This window comes from Mesoplodon mirus (assembly GCF_964341445.2).
Source record: "Mesoplodon mirus genome assembly, chromosome: 4".
NCBI lineage: Eukaryota > Metazoa > Chordata > Mammalia > Artiodactyla > Ziphiidae > Mesoplodon > Mesoplodon mirus.
Window position 1 is genome coordinate 83,721,063 of NC_138979.1, and position 17,707 is coordinate 83,738,769.

The 17,707-nt window shown below is 36.9% G+C and overlaps 1 pseudogene across 1 annotated transcript in view; it reads left to right on the plus strand.

Annotated features, from left to right (window-relative positions):
* LOC309803326 (ankyrin repeat domain-containing protein 26-like) overlaps positions 1-17,707 on the plus strand; it is a 361,186-nt pseudogene that overhangs the window by 295,334 nt on the left and 48,145 nt on the right. Inside the window, exons 7-12 of the transcript in view lie at positions 238-299; positions 3,362-3,455; positions 5,482-5,580; positions 6,198-6,226; positions 6,319-6,391; positions 16,966-17,048. The product of the transcript in view is annotated as an ankyrin repeat domain-containing protein 26-like (transcript). The remainder of the gene's footprint in view (positions 1-237; positions 300-3,361; positions 3,456-5,481; positions 5,581-6,197; positions 6,227-6,318; positions 6,392-16,965; positions 17,049-17,707) is intronic.

Below are 17,707 nucleotides of genomic sequence, written 5' to 3' on the forward strand. Positions count from 1 at the left end.
CAGTGAAGCCCTTTTTTTTTTTTTCATTTCTTTTTAAGTATGTTTCTTTTGCTCCATTTCTTCAGAAGTATCCCAACTACTACCAACTTTTTCTTCCTGAAAATGCCTCAACCCTCTGAAATTCTTTTCTGCTACTTTATTTTATTTAAATATTTGTGGATGGAGATAGACATATATGTATTTAAAATTCATAGTAGTAAATGTTCTCATTAATGTATCTGTGGCTGCATTTTACAGATATGATGTCAGCATTAGGATTAGGAGAAGAGGAAGGTATAGAATCACCTTGGGATTCTGAGGTACTGTCTTCTATTATAATTATTTTTTTTTATTTTAAAATATAAGCACTGAATGATGTTAAAACATAAAAGGGGGGGGTGCTTTGACTTTACTTTCTCACCTTTGCAGTTGCCCATCAAAATTTTTTCCTTACATTTTTAACCTGTAATTAATTAAATAATTGTGTGCTAAGTATAATATCTACCACATAGTGCACTTTTGTTAATTTGCAAGATTCACCTAATGAAACCAGTGTAGCACAGAGCAAAAACCAAGGCTTAGAATAAGGAATCAGTTTGGGTTCTGAAGTTAAATTTATCTAAAAACTGAAGCATTATTCCAGGTCAGCCTATGGCCAAATGTATGTTTCTTTTTTCTTTTCTTTTTTAAAAAAATTTTTGTTGGAGTCTAGTTGATTTACAATGTTGTGTTACTTTCAGATATACAGCAAAGTGAATCAGTTATACATATATCCACTCTTTTTTCGATTCCTTCCCCATATAGGCCATTACAGAGTATTCAGTAGAGTTCTCTGTGCTATACAGGAGGTCCTTATTATTGATCTATTTTATATATAGTAGGGTGTATCTGTCAGTCCCAGTCTCCCAAGCAAATGTATGTCTCTTTGGTACATATGGATGTGTAAAACTCCTAGTGAGGTTCAGAGAGAAACAGGTTGAAATGTAGTTTTTTACCACTTAGACCTGAAAAAGATAGTGCCTGAGACTTGAAAGTATTAGTACATTTGGATTTTCAAATAGATCTGCAAGGAACGTTTCAAGAGAAGCAAAAGAATGGGGAATAATAAGTATGTGGCATTATAATAACAACAGTTTGGTTTAGCGATGTTTTAATAAGTACACACCATTTTGGATAAACTAGTGTGCGTTGAGTACCTTTATGGCAGCCATACTTGAAGTAACGTAAATATAAAGTAATGATGACCTGTTGTAAGGTGACAGCTATGGAAAGAGATAAGAAGGGCCTGATCTGTTAGACCTAGGCAGCTGCTGCAGTGATACAGCACTGTGTTTAAAGTCAAAAGACATGGTAGCATCCTGGTTCTGTCACGAGCTGTGGGATCTCGGAAAAACTTGTCTACCCTGGTTGAGCGTCAGTGACGTCCTTCGTAAAAATGGTACTGGTACCCACTTGTCAGGTAGGTGTAGGGAACAGATGTGGTAAGAGCTGTGAACACACCTTGTAAACTGTAAAGGGTGCTATAGAAATGTAAGACAAAAATGATCACAGTGCATGGACATATATACACTACCAAACGTAAGGTAGATAGATAGTGGGAAGCAGCCGCAGAGCACAGGGAGATCAGCTCGGTGCTTTGTGACTGCCTGGAGGGGTGGGATGGGGAGGGTGGGAGGGAGGGAGCTGCATGAGGGAAGGGATGTGGGAACAGATGTATATGTATGACTGATTCACTTTGTTATAAAGCAGAAACTAATAAAAAATGATCACAGTGGCAATTAGTGACTCACTAAATGCTGGGGCACTTTTTTAAAACCTGAAGGACAATAAAATGACAGTAGTGTTAAGAATAGGAAAATTAGAACGGGCATGTGGATTTCTAGCTTGGGGTATGTTAAGTTTCTATAGACTGTTATCGGAGATCTCCTATAGGTATCAAGTGCTTTGGTACTTGAGGTCCTCTCGACATTTTAAATGTTTTGATCTTAAATAAATTCCTGTTATTGAATACCAACTATATACTGGGCAGTTAGACACTGACTGTACCAATTGAGGGGTAAGGCTGTAGTGGTGGGAACATAAAACCCAACAGGAATCCTTTATAAGTCACTGTTAAGTCCTTCATGTAAAGAAAATGGAGAGAGCTTCCCTGGTGGCGCAGTGGTTGAGAGTCCACCTGCCGATGCAGGGGATACAGGTTCGTTCCCCGGTCCGGGAAGATCCCACGTACCGCAGACCGGCTGGGCTCGTGAGCCATGGCCGCTAAGCCTGCGCGTCCAGAGCCTGTGCTCCTCAACGGGAGAGGCCACAACAGTGAGAGACAAAGAAAATGGAGAATGTTACGTTAGACAACATTGAGAGAGTTTGTAGTTAGGATGGGGATGGGAGTGGGAGTGGAATTTAGGTAGTCAGAAAAGATCTGCATGTGAGAAAAGCTACCAAGGGGAGGATGGGAAGGAGCCAATCACTTGAGAGTCCAGGGGAGAGACATTCTGGACAGCGAGAACAGTGGATCCCATCTGTTCATCATTACACTCTCGCATCTTGGAAGGACCAGGAAACAGGAAGTGGGGTAACTGTCCTTACAATCACTTTTATCATTGTTGTTGTATGTAGAAAATAAAATGTGCATAAGAAAAGCTTGGCACATTTAGATAATTAATAAATAAAAGTTCTTATTCTTCCCTTATTAAAGCTTGCTGTACTTTTTTGAAGAGTTGCATAACTATATTTAAATTTTCTGCTATGATTTAGACATAAAAGTTTTTCTTACTACTTCACTATTTTATTCAACTATTTTTCCTATCAATAAAAATTTTATCAAATAACAGATTCTTATAAGCCCTTGTTTACCTAAATGAAGCAGCTTCTACAGTGTTCTGTTTATGCTCAACATGACATACTTCATGGTTTCTTTTCATGCCAAGTATATTAATTTAATACTAAAAAATTTCTGTCTTTAGAAATATTTTAAATTTATACCAAGTGTACTTATTAAAGAATTTAGTTAAACACATATTTTTTAAAAATACTCTCTTCTTTTGACAAAGAATGTAAAGTAGAGTTAGGTGTTGTGAAGTTAATTCTTTGCTGAAATGTGCCTGTAAGTCAGGCACATTTTTTGTCTGTGAAAATTATTCTTCTGGCTTTCCATGCTCAGTTTACAGAGTCAGTAGCCAAATGAGGATAAAAGATAGACTTGATCTAGAGAGTGTATATGAAGTTTTCTATTTCAATGTTTGGGTTTTCAATGCATGCTTCTCTTATTTTTAAATCTAATTGCTTGTAAAGTAGGAAATTTTTAAAAAGTAGGATATTTCCAGCTATTAGAAGGGGATTAGGAAAGCTTTATGCAACTCATTATTAATATCAATTTTAACAGAGTATCTCTGAGAGACTTCCAGAGAAGTATGTTGATCATTTATCTGGAGCTGCAGGTCAAAGAGGAAAAAATATATTAAATGGACAAGTAGAAGGTAAGAACTATATTTTTATGAAAAAGTCATTTGACAGCATGTTGATTTAAAATGGGAATTCTGATATATTCTAATAGCCAAAGAAAATCACCTGTCGGTTAAGAGGAAGAATCATTCCTCACACTGATTTCAAGTTGAACTGAGCCTGTCTCATTCTGGAAAAGAAGTGCTGTATCAGAAGAACTAAGCAGCTATGTCTTTTTTTCTTGTCAAAAATCCATCAGCAGTTTTTAGGCAGTTTTTATTTGGCCAAAAAGCAGTGCTCGAATACTTAACTGTGTGGTGTGTTCTATTTAAGCTCTGAGTGTCCAGATGTTCTTTTGTAGACAACATGCCATGATATAATCATCTATCTCCATGTCTGTTACCAAGTTACACTGTGAAGTGTGCCACCCTTTTGAGGTGGTCCTCAAAGACACAGTTTGCTTGTTGTTTAACCAAGTGTCCTAAAGCATGTACCTGAAGTTATATCATTTTTTATTCTAAAAAGCTATGCAGCTTATACTCTGAAAACTATTAAAAAACATAACACTGTTGATGCAAAAAAAAAGAAAATCACCTGTCAAATGCATAGTGAGGAAAAAGACGAGAAAAGGAGGGAAGCTGTGTATCTTATCTGGTGTCAGCCACAGATTAAATTGAGAGTCCCCTTTAAGGAGCTAAATTATTAGTTCCGTTTCAAGGTACTCTACAACCTAAGGAAAGTTGGGAAATGAGGAAGAGGAAAGAAGGACTAAAGAATGAGAGAGGCAGAGGTTACAGGGAGTAAATGAAGGAAAAGGAAGCAGGGGTCTGTGGAGGACGGGGGCAAAGTAAAATAGGTCTTTAGAAAAGGGAAGAGAAGAGTATTTGAAAAGTGAGACAAATTTGAAGTGAGCTTCCAGCACCGAAACTTGTCAGAGACGAACAGCAAAGCTTTCCCACTCTTACTGTGGGAATGTAGAAGCAGACTGATAGGTCAGAGTTTCTCAAATTTTAATTAGTCCCCTGGGGACCTTGTGAAAAGTGCACATGCTGAGCAGCAGGTCTGGGATTGTGCATTTCTGACAAGCTCTCAGAGTAGCAAGGGTGTAGGCTTGCACTGAGAGAAATCTGGAAGAGGAGCCACTGGATAGTTCAAGACAGAACAGGATCAAGGAAAAGCATTATTTTGTTTTTCTTTCTGAGTGTGTTTATAGCCAGAGGGTAGCAAAGCGTTGAAGTAGAACTTATAGATGTAAGGTGCCACTGCTAAGCAAAGAGGAAAAAAGAAGTGGTGGGGATGATCCATAAAAAGAATGTCAAAGGGGGAGAATTAAGACCACAGATCCAGAGACTACCTTTGAAGAGGAAAGAATATAGTGAAAGGAAAGAGGGGGGAAAGAAGGGTGTTAGGGAGGTGATTGTGGAGGTGATGAGGAAACTTGAGAGAACTCTCGTTAGATGACTTCAGTGTATTTACACTGAAACAAGGTTAGGTCATTGCTGCTCCAGAGAATACTGGAAGCAGGAGTGGGTGCTAGAATTGAGGTAAACCCCAGCTCCTCCTTCTAACTATCAGGCATCAAAGATATATGTTGTGTTGGTATGTGTTATTCAAATGAGATTAATTTGAATATGGAAGCATTGGCTGTTTTTTGTTTTTTTAAGATAGGTTTGTGGTTTTTTGGCTGCTTGGCTTGGCATGTGGGATCTTAAATTCCCCAACCAGGGATTGAACCCGTGCCCCCTGCAGTAGAAGCATGGGGTCTTCACCACTGGACCGCCAGGGGAGTCCCTAAGATAGCTAAATTTTTGATGATAATTGTTTCACAAAAATCCTTTTAAACATTAGCATGATATACTGAAACAAACTAATTTTGGAAACAAAAGAAATTAATAGGGTTCATTCCCTAAATGCTAAAATTGTTATTTTCAGTAAATACTACACTGATTTTGAAATATGAAAGATTTTTAATATCTAATAATTCTGTGGCAGTAAAATTTACTTTTGCCTTTTTGATAATCGTACTTCGATGTTGAAAACTTATAATACGTTATTTCTTAGATGTGCCTTATATACCTTCTTGCATGAGTGGATCGAGAAACTTTAAGATGACTAAACTAGAGGATCCAAGAAATGTAGGCATACCAGTAGCCCACATGGGTATGGAAAAACATGAATATTTTTATGAACTATTATTCTACAAGTGTATATCCAAGCTGATCAGTTCATAACCCTTTCTCTGATGAGAAATGAATTATACATTCAACTGAACTGTCATCCCAACTGTGCACTTCCTAAATTACAGGACAAACTGAAGAACATGACAAATACTTGTAGTATAACGGTGTAAATGATGCTGCTGTATTGCATTCAAGATATGCTGTTGCATTTTACCATCAGCTTTCACATTTACCTTCTCGGGGTCATGATTTGTTGCTCTGATTAAAGATCACTTTTCTCCTCATCAATCAGCATGTTCACATTGGTACATGTGCATTTTTCTATTTTATAAAGGCTTTTGGAACATAATCTTCCTTTTGAAATCTTAACTGCATGTTTTGTTAAACCTGTACTCCTATTTTTTCTTCAGTATCTATAGTGGATTCATACGTCTGTCTTGTTGCAGTCCTAACTTCCCCCAAGAAACAAAACACCAAAACCTAAAGTATTCACTGCCAAGGCCAAGCATGAGGGTTCTGCTCAGTACTAACTGCATGAATATATAGTTGGCTTTCATAGTTACGTGTAATTGATTCTATGTCCCTTTTGCCTTTTAGATTCTCCTGAAAAATATCCTCACTTGAAGGTAAAAACTTATATTTTTGTCTTGAATTATTAACTACAGATTGTATCAAATGTACATTATTTATTAATCAACTTGTTTCAAAACCCATTCAGCCTGCAGTTGGAGTGAAAGATTCTGTTCCTAATAAAGCAGTAGGAATGAAGGATTTACAAACAGCCAGATCAGGTAAATTTTGCAGTGCAAATTTCACTCTGGAAAGAGGTACACTAAAATATTTGAAACGCTCACAGCCTTCATATTCCTAATTCTTTTTTCTTTTGTTTTTGCAAGTTTAATTGAAGGATTTGACATAAATAAGGCACATGTTATTGTTGGTATCCATGTTTTGAAAAAAAGATATTTACAAGCATAAGAAAAAGATATTTTTAAAATGTAAGCTTTAACTCAGATGTTTCTATGTACGTTTCAATACCCTAAAGTTCTCAGTTAGGAATCTCTGTACTTCTTAGGGATTCTCAGAGGTTAATTATTAGATTCTAAGATTTTTCCAGTTTTATAAAATGCTTATTTGAATTCTGACCTTAACCTAGAGTAAAGCTTCACTTGCTAACATGTCAATTGTATTTCAAATTTAATTATTTCATTTTAGTGGTGTTACAGGGATGAGCTTAAGCCAACCAGATGTTTTGATTAGCAGACTCTGTGTGTGTGTGTGTGTGTGTGTGTGTGTGTGTGTGTGTGGTCTTTGATTATTAAAAGTGGGGGAAAGTAATCATACCTTAATGACGATTTGATAGACACAATCTTGTAAAACAGTAATTCTGAAAGTTTTGGGCTTTAAGATCCTTTTATTTATTTGTTTGTTATTTTTTATGATGCAGATATAGGATCCTTTTATACTTTTAAAAATTATTGAGAATTCCAAGGAACTTTTGTTTAAGTAGGTTGTATCTACTGATGTTTACTGTATTGGAAAATAAAACTGAAAAATTTAAAATACAAGCACACACAATCATACATTCTATTAGCCATTAGAAGTATGATGTTATCACATATCTTGTCTCTGGAAAACTGCTCTGTACACTTAAAACAGAATGAGAATGGAAATAACGTTTACTGTTATTTTGAAAATAGCTTTGACCTCTTGGACCCCTTGAACGGTTGAGTCTTGGGACTCCAGGGATGCTCAGGTGACACTTGAGAACCACTGTTTTAAACCAATTACAGAGCTGATGGATGTGAAATGATAAAGGGACACTTGTGATGAAACAGGCTTTAAACTTTCACTTTTACATTTCTTGCTTTCTTCTTTGATTTGTCTTTTTTTTAATGTATACAGCAGGTTCTTATTAGTCATCAATTTTATACACATCAGTGTATACATGTCATTCCCAATCTCCCAATTCATCCCACCACCATCCCCAACGCCCTGCGGTTTTCCCTCCTTGGTGTCCATACGTTTGTTTTCTACAACTGTGCCTCAATTTCTGCCCTGCAAACCAGTTCATCTGTACCATTTTTCTAGGTTCCACATATATGTGTTAATATACGATATTTGTTTTTCTCTTTCTGACTTACTTCACTCTGTATGACAGTCTCTGGATCCATCCACGTCTCAACAAATGACCCAATTTCATTCCTTTTTTATGGCTGAGTAATATTTCATTGTATATATGTACCCCATCTTCTTTATCCATTCGTCTGTCGATGGGCATTTAGATTGCGTCCATGACCTGCCTACGGTAAATAGTGCTGCAGTGAACATTGGGGTGCATGTGTCTTTTTGAATTATGGTTTTCTCAGGGTATATGCCCAGTAGTGGGATTGCTGGATCATATGGTAATTCTATTTTTAGTTTTTTAAGGAACCTCCATACTGTTCTCCATAGTGGCTGTATCAGTTACATTCCCACCAACAGTGCAAGAGGGTTCTCTTTTCTCCATACCCTCTCCAGCCTTTGTTGTTTGTACATTTTCTGATGAAGCCCATTCTAACTAGTGTGAGGTGATACCTCATTCTAGTTTTGATTTGTATTTCTCTAATAATTAGCGATGTTGAACAGCTTTTCATGTGCTTCTTGGCCATCTGTATGTCTTCTTTGGAGAACTGTCTATCTAGGTCTTCTGCCCATTTTTGGATTGGGTTGTTTGTTTTTTTAATATTGAGCTGCATGAGCTGTTTATATGTTTTGGAGATTAATCCTTTGTCCGTTGATTTGTTTGCAAATATTTTCTCCCATTCTGAGGGTTGTCTTTTTATCTTGTTTATGGTTTCCTTTCCTGTGCAAAAGCTTTGAAGTTTCACTAGGTCCCATTTGTTTATTTTTGTTTTTATTTACATTACTCTAGGAGGTGGATCAAAAAAGATCTTGCTGTGATTAATGTCAAAGAGTGTTCTTCCTATGTTTTCCTCTAAGAGATTTATAGTGTCCAGTCTTACATTTAGGTCTCTAATCCATTTTGAGTTTATTTTTGTGTATGGTGTTAGGGAGTGTTCTTATATCATTCTTTCCATGTATCTGTCCAGTTTTCCCAGCACCACTTATTGAAGAGACTGTCTTTTCTCCATTGTATATCCTTGCCTCCTTTGTCATAGATTAGTTGACCATAGGTGTGTGGGTTTACCTCTGGGCTTTCTATCTTGTTCCATTGATCTATGTTTCTGTTTTTGTGCCAGCACCATATTGTCTTGATGACTGTAGCTTTGTAATATAGCCTGACGTCAGGGAGTCTGATTCCTCCAGCTGCGTTTTTTTCCCTCAAGACTGCTTTGGGTATTCGGGGTCGTTTTTGTCTCCATACAAATTTTACGATTTTTTGTTCTAGTTCCGTAAAAAATGCCATTGGTAATTTGATAGGGATTGCATTGAATCTGTAGATTGCTTTGGGTAGTAGATTCATTTTCACTATATTGATTCTTTCAATCCAAGAACATGGTGTATCTCCCCATCTGTTGGTATCATCTTTAATTTCTTTCATCAGTGTCTTATACTTTTCTGCATACAGATCTTTTGTCTCCCTAGGTAGGTTTATTCCTAGGTATTTTATTCTTTTTGTTGCAATGGTAAATGAGAGTGTTTCCTTAATTTCTCTTTCATATTTTTCATCATTAGTGTATAGGAATGCAAGAGATTTCGGTGCATAATTTTGTATCCTGCAGCTTTACCAAATTCTTTGATTAGCTCTAGTAGTTTTCTGGTGGCATCTTTAGGATTCTCTATGTATGGTATCATGTCATCTGTAAACACTGACAGTTTTACTTCTTCTTTTGCAATTTATATTCCTTTTATTTCTTTTTCTTCTCTGATTGCTGAGGCTAGGACTTCCAAAACTATGTTGAATAATAGTGGTGACAGTGGACATCCTTGTCTTGTTCCTGATCTTAGAGGAAATGCTTTCAGTTTTTCACCATTGAGAATGATGTTTGCTGTGGGTTTGTAATATATGACCTTTATTATGTTGAGGTAGGTTCCCGCTATGCCCACTTTCTGGAGAGTTTTTATTATAAATTGGTGTTGAATTTTGTTGAAAGCTTTTTCTGCATCTATTGAGATGATCATATGGTTTTTATTCTTCAATTTGTTAATATGGTGTATCACATTGATTGATTTGTGTATATTGAAGAATCCTTGCATCCCTGGGATAAATCCCTGTTGATCATGGTGTATGATCCTTTTAATGCATTGTTGGATTCTGTTTGCTAGTATTTTGTTGAGGATTTTTGCATCTATATTCATCAGTGATATTGGTCTGTAATTTTCTTTTTTTGCCGTATCTTTGTCTGGTTTTGGTATCAGGGTGATGGTGGCCTCGTAAAATGAGTTTGGGAGTGCTCCTTCCTCTGCAATTTTTTGGAAGAGTTTGAGAAGGATGGGTGTTAGCTCTCCTCTAAATGTTTGATAAAATTCACCTGTGAAGCCATCTGCTCCTGGACTTTTGTTTGTTGGAAGATTTTTCATCACAGCTTCAATTTCATTACTTGTGATTGGTCTGTTCATATTTTCTGTTTCTCCTGGTTCAGTCTTGGAAGGTTATACCTTTCTAAGAATTTGTCCATTTCTTCCAGGTTGTCCATTTTATTGGCATAGAGTTGCTTGTAGTAGTCTCTTAAGATGCTTTGTCTTTCTGCGGTGTCTGTTGTAACTTCTCCTTTTTCATTTCTAATTTTATTGATTTGAGTCCTCTCCCTCTTTTTCTTGATGAGTCTGGCTAATGGTTTATCAATTTTGTTTATCTTCTCAAAGAACCAGCTTTTAGTTTTATTGATTTTTGCTATTGTTTTCTTTGTGTCTATTTCATTTATTTCTGCTCTGATCTGTATGTTTTCTTTCCTTCTGCTAACTTTGGGTTTTGTTTGTTCTTCTTTCTCTAGTTCCTTTAGGTATAAAGCTAGATTATTTATTTGAGATTTTTCTTGTTTCTTGAGGTAGGCTTGTATAGCTATAAACTTCCCTCTTAAGACTGCTTTTGCTGCATCCCATAGGTTTTGGATTGTTGTGTTTTCATTGTCATTTGTCTCTAGGTATTTTTTGATTTCCTCTTGGATTTCTTCAGTGATCTCTTGGTTATTTAGTAATTTACTGTTTAGCCTCCATGTGTTTGTGTATTTTATGTTTTTCCACTGTAATTCATTTCTAATCTCATAGTGTTGTGGTCAGAAAAGATGCTTGATATGATTTCAATTTTCTTAAATTTACTGAGGCTTGGTTTGTGACCCAAGATGTGATTTATCCTGGAGAATGTTCTGTGCGCACTTGAGAAGAAAGTGTAATCTGCTGTTTTTGGATGGAATGTCCTATAAATATCAATTAAATCTATCTGGTCTATTGTGTCATTTAAAGCTTCTGTTTCCTTATTTATTTACATTTTGGATGATCTGTCCATTGGTGCAAGTGAGGTGTTAAAGTCCCCCACTATTATTGTGTTACTGTTGATTTCCTCTTTTACAGCTGTTAGCCGTTGCCTTATATATTGAGGTGGTCCTATGTTGAGTGCATATATATTTATAATTGTTATATATTCTTCTTGGATTGATCCCTTGATCATTATATAGTGTCCTTCCTTGTCTTTTGTAACATTCTTTATTTTAAAGTCTATTTTATCTGATATGCGTATTGCTACTCCAGCTTTCTTTTGATTTCCATTTGCATGGAATATCTTTTTCCATCCCCTCACTTTCAGTCTATATGTGTCCTTAGGTCTGAAGTGGGGCTCTTGTAGACAGCATATATATGGGTCTTGTGTTTGTATCCATTCAGCAAGCCTGTGTCTTTTGGTTGGAGCATTTAATCCATTCACGTTTAAGGTAATTATCAATATGTATGTTCCTATGACCATTTTCTTAATTCTTTTGGGTTTGTTTTTGTAGGTCCTTTTCTTCCCTTGTGTTTCCCACTTAGAGAAGTTCCTTTAGCATTTGTTGTAGAGCTGGTTTGGTGGTGCTGAATTCTCTTAGCTTTTGCTTGTCTGTAAAGCTTTTGATTTCTCCGTGGAGTCTGAATGAGATCCTTGCCAGGTCGAGTAATCTTGGTTGTAGGTTCTTCCCTTTTATCACTTTAAGTGCATCATGCCACTCCCTTCTGGCTTGTGGAGTTTCTGCTGAGAAATCAGCTGTTAACCTTATGGGAGTTCCCTTGTATGTTATTTGTCATTTTTCCCTTGCTGCTTTCAGTAATGTTTCTTTGTGTTTAATTTTTGCCAATTTGATTACTGTGTGTCTCGGCATGTTTCTCTTTGGGTTTATCCTGTATGGGACTCGCTGCACGTCCTGGACTTGGGTGGCTATTTCCTTTCCCATGTTAGGGAAGTTTTCGACTATAATCTCTTCAAATATTTCTCTGGTCCTTTCTCTCTCTCTTCTCCTTTTTGGGACCCCTATAATGTGAATGTTGTTGCGTTTAATGTTGTCTCAGACGTCTCTTAGGCTGTCTTCATTTCTTTTCATTCTTTTTTCTTTTTTCTCTCCTGCTCAGTGAATTCCACCAATCTGTCTTCCAGGTCACTTATGTGTTCTTCTGCCTCAGTTATTCTGCTATTGATTCCTTCTAGTGTAGTTTTCATTCCAATTATTGTATTGTTCATCTCTGTTTGTTTGTTCTTTAACTCTTCTAGGTCTTTGTTAAACATTTCTTGCATCTTCTCGATCTTTGCCTCCATTGTTTTTCCGAGGTCCTGGATCATCTTCACTATCATTATTCTGAATTCTTTTTCTGGAAGGTTTCCTATCTCCACTTCATTTAGTTGTTTTTCTGTGGTTTTGTCTTGTTCCTTCATCTGGTTCATAGCCCTCTGCGTTTTCATCTTGTCTATCTGTCTGTGAATGTGGTTTTTGTTCCACAGGCTGCAGGATTGTAGTTCTTGTTTCTCCTGTCTGCCCTCTGGTGGATGAGGCTATCTACGAGGCTTGTGCAGGTTTCCTGATGGGAGGGAGTGGTGGTGGGTTGAGCTGGGTGTTGCTCTGGTGGGCAGAGCTCAGTAAAACTTTAATCCACTTGACAGCTGATGGGTGGGGCTGTGTTCCCTCCCTGTTGTTTGTTTAGCCTGAGGCAACCCAACAGTGGAGCCTACCTGGGCTCTTTGGTAGGGCTAATGGCAGACTCTGGGAGGGCTCACGCCAAGGACTACTTCCCAGAACTTCTGCTGCCCGTGTTCTTGTCCCCATGATGAGCCACAGCCAACCCCCGCCTCTGCAGGAGACCCTCCAATACTAGCAGGTAGGTCTGGTTCAGTCTCCCGTGGGGTCACTGCTCCTTCTTCTGGGTCCCACTGGACACAGTATTTTGTGTGTGCCCTCCAAGAGTGGAGTCTGTTTTTCCCCCAGTCCTGTCAAAGTCCTGCAGTCAAATCCCACTAGGCTTCAAAGTCTGATTCCCTAGGAATTTCTCTTCCCATTGCCGGACCCCCAGATTCGGAAGCCTGATGTGGGGCTCAGAACCTTCACTCCAGTGGGTGGACTTCTGTTGTATAAGTGTTCTCCAGTCTATGAGTCACCCACCCACCTGTTTGGTATTTGATTTTGCTGTGACTGTGCCCCTCCTACTGTCTCATTGTGGCTTCTCCTTTGTCTTCGGATGTGGGGTATCTTTTTTGGTGAGTTCCAGTGTCTTCCTGTCGATGATTGTCCAGCACCTAGTAGTGATTCTGGTGTTCTCACAGGAGGGACTGAGAGCATATCCTTGTACTCCACCATCTTGGTTCAGCTCTTATTTGTCTTAAGAAATTGAAATCTGACAATTTTACTTTCGTTAAAAAAAAGAAAAATATTTTTGTTATGTATTCATTTCCTGTGTCATGGCACTGTATGCTCTTTGGATCTAGTGTGGACCTAGACTTATCCTATTTTTACCAGGAAACAATTAGTCACTCAAGGCTATCATTTCTTTTGTAAATTTATGATATTTATCCAAGCCTTAAAAAATGAGTTCTGAAGATATTGGTACATTGAGGAAAGACCATCTCATTGTATTAAAGTAGTACCATTCATTAAAAGATTTTTTAAAACCCATGTCTCTTGAACACACAATACTGTCATGCATATTTAAACACAAAATAAATGGTTAGACATAATTTTGTTAATGAAAAAATTTATATGTTGAAGAAACGTAATTATTAATAAAGCTCTTAAGGTATACAGAATATGTAATAGAGATTGATGAGTGAATCAAAGTAAGTAACACTAGAAAATTAAAAATTAGAAAAACATGAGAGGCAATAGTTAACGTATCTATATGAATGGCAATGATGTGTAAGGTACAATAAGCCATGAGGGAGTAGTGTGTTTGAGGGGAGAGGAGGACATGGGACTGCTTCTCTGAAGAAAGAATTTGTTCAGGTTAGTCAAATTTGTATTAGTATTCACATTCTAATAAACGGAAACTTTGTTTTCAGATTTTTCAGGTTGGGATTCTGCTAGTTTGTGGCTCAATAATGAGACTTGTCAAAGAGCCAGGCATTTGAAAGTTGATGATAAATATCCATTTGTGTCACAATCAATGACCAAAAATCAGTCAGCATCCACAGAATTTGGACAGATGACCTTAACAGATAAAGAAAAGATTAATATCGGAGTGTTGTTTCTGTTAGGGGATTACACGCTTCTTGACCTGTGTGAGTCACAACTGCCAGAAAACAGAGAAAGCAAACAATGTAATAAATAAGCACAGAGCACTCAACCGTAGGCCACCTCGGCATGGCTTCACCATAATCCTGATGTTTCCAAAATCATTTTGTGGCAAAATCTGCTTTGTGTCTACTCCTTTTATTCAACCTGCAGCGAAACGTCTTTTAGCAAGACGTTTGCATTCTTCCTCTGAGGAAAGCAACATAATAAATAACAAAGGGAATTAGGAGAGAGAATAGGTTCATTAGGCTAGTATTTAGCATACACCTGAGAGTGGGTAGCAAGATTATATTTAGAACTTTGGGACTAGTTGGGAAACCTAGGCAGACATCTGAAGATTCCCTTCTCAAAATGTAGTTTCTTAGCTTTATTTTTGTTTAGCTCTGAATTCATTAGTATTAGTTATAACTATATTCAATGTAACGAAAAAAGCACCTCCAAAACCAAATACTAAACTATTTCTTGTATTTTGTATGAGTTTATATATTTTAGAATTGGCTTTCCCAGCAGTAATGGGAGTCATTGGGGATTGCTACATAGTCCCTCCTTCTTAGCTGTGTCCACATAGTATACCAACTTATTATTTTTAATGAATTAATAGTTCACAAGGGATATTGGTTTTAAGGAGTGCTGATCATTTAAAGATAGTGTAAGGAAAATCAATTCTAATTCTACTAGGATGCCCAGTCTATTGATTAACCACATCTAATATATGTTCTACATAAATACCGATTAATTTAGTGCCCTTAATCAGTCATATGATCAGGGCTATAGTAATAAATCATACACTGTTTTCTTTTTCCAGTCCTATAGTTTTATCTTCTTGTCTTTCCTTACCTGTGGAATTAATGTTACATTTACAAAAGATTCTCAGTTATCTCCTAGAGTAGTGACTACAAGCTATAAACTCAAAGTTTTTTTTATCTATACAAGTGACTTGTTTGCTCTCATTTCTCCATGAGCTTGGTAGGTCCAAGAAGCACAAATTCAAATGAAACACCTACACGAGCCCCCTCAACACAGGAAGATGTGAAACAGGAAAACTGGAAACTAAATACAAGCAACTTAAAACAGTTCATGCAGATCATTTCTCTTCTCAGTTGATACCTTTTATAAAGTAATAAGCAGAGTCTAGTTCTTGAGGGGCCCAGGATTCGTGCATTTATTTATTTAATAAAGATTTATTCTATGCTGGGTCCTGGTAATTTTATATCCTAAATATTTCTGGAAACAGTTCCTCAGTGTAGGCCTGCATCATCTTTTTTTTTTTTGCATTATAATGCCATCAAATTCTTCTCCCTCTATTTATTTGTATGGCCTTCAAATTCATCCCTCCCGCAGCATTTAGAGTGATCTATCTCAAATGCACCAGTGATCGTGAACCACTCTTTAAAGCATATTAATGTCCAGCCATCTTAGAATGACACGAGGCTTTCGTAATCTAACTTCTACCTGACTCTCCCTCTCTAGCCCTTTCTGTCTGTCCTTTGCTCTGGAATTCTGAACTGCTGGTGATGCTCTCTCATCTATCCCTGTATTTTAGACAACTATTCACCCTGTTTTATGTATGCTTCTCTGCCTGTCTTGCTACAGCTTTCCATGCTCTCTCCCTTTCCTGCCCTCTATTCCCTTGAATCTGACTGACCTCACTGTGTAAGTCTCAGCTCAGGCATTATCTCTAGAAAAGCCATCCCTGACACCTTTTATCTACATTCTTCTTTAAACTCCATGTTTAGTACTGAGTAGGAACTCAATAAATAATTATTGAGTAAAATAAAGACTGTTTATACAAAGATGATTTCAAGAGATTGTCCTCTACAGTCTAGAAGCAAAGAGGATAGACGTGAAGAAATAATTTACAGTTCAGGTGATGAAGATACACTAGAAAAATCTATAAAGTACTAAGGTAGCTACTAGGAAAGAGATACCTATTTGGGGAAAGAGAGCTGTAATCAAGGAGGACTTCACAAAGCAGGCTGAGTCTTAAAAGGTGAAAAGAACTTTGTCAGAAGAGTAGAGGAAAACATTTCAGATTAAGGAACTGATAAAAGCATGAAAAGTAACAGTAATTTTGGAAACCATGAATAACGTTGCAGTTGAAGCTTGGTGTGTTGTTAAATAGGTACTATTATGAAGTAGAGAACAGAGTATATTGTGATTTTCTATGTTTGTCCTGTCTTTTTAAATTTTGTTTGTTTGTTTGTTTTGCATACACGGGCCTCTCACTGTTGTGGCCTCTCCCGTTGCGGATCACAGGCTCCAGACGCACAGGCCTAGAGGCCATGGCTCACGGGCCCAGCTGCTCCGCTGCATGTGGGATCTTCCCGTACCAGTGCACGAACCTGTGTCCCCTGCATCGGCAGGCGGACTCTCAACCACTGCGCCACCAGGGAAACCCTTTGTTTGGTTTCTGATTGTTCTGTTCATTGATGTTTGGTGGATGAATTTGTCAATGAATCTTTGAGATGTTTGTGTGCCTGTAACCTGGTGACATCTGGTATTTCCCAGATGGTTTGTTGGAGTTTTAGGTAATTAGAAGTATTTCTTAAAGAAGTAAATATTCAGCTAAAGATTAAGCTTAATTTAAATTGTCATTTGATAAAATTTTTTAAATCTATTTTTATAAAGATTATGTCTTTTACCTAACTGTTCTAAGTAGTTAATTTTAACTAAACATATAGATTTGTCAGCAGAACTAGACTTAGAAATAACATCGGAGGAAGCACAAGAAAGGCTTGATGGAAGTGAAAATAACCACTCACAGGTATGTAAAAATGTGAATGTAAATTTCTGGCTCAATATTGTTTTCTATGGTTTAACAACAGAGTTCAAATGAAATTACCTTTCAAAATTAACCTCTTAAAATTGATAGATAATAATTTAATAGTTAGTTTTTATAGTGCTTTAATTACAAAGCTTAAAATATTGTTAGAATCTATTATAATTTATAGTTAAACTTTGTACTTGGAATTGAGGCAAAAAAATTTCCTCAATATTGTTTGCTTCTTCCTTACATGATAAAGAAGGTGATAATCAAATACTGAATCGTATGATTAAGCAGTTGAAATTATGAACAGTATATCAGTGATGGTCCATGAGTTAGATTCATGGAAGGAGAAATCATTCCCAGCTGTTCAAAATTTGCAGTTTCAAATTGCCAGTCACTAATGCCAAGATTAAAGATTTATTCTGTCCTGTGACCTCTATGTAATCGACCTAAAGATCTACATTCAGGGAGAGAAGGGGTCATACAATCAACCCAATTGCCTATTAAGGAAGCAGACCTTCCAGAATTGGACCTTTGTTGTTAGGGTACAAACAATAACTTTCTAATTTATTTCATTTCAGGGTAGGAAACCAGTAAATAATATTAAACAATGTTTTATCCACTTTCATTAGTGGATATTAGAATATAATATAACT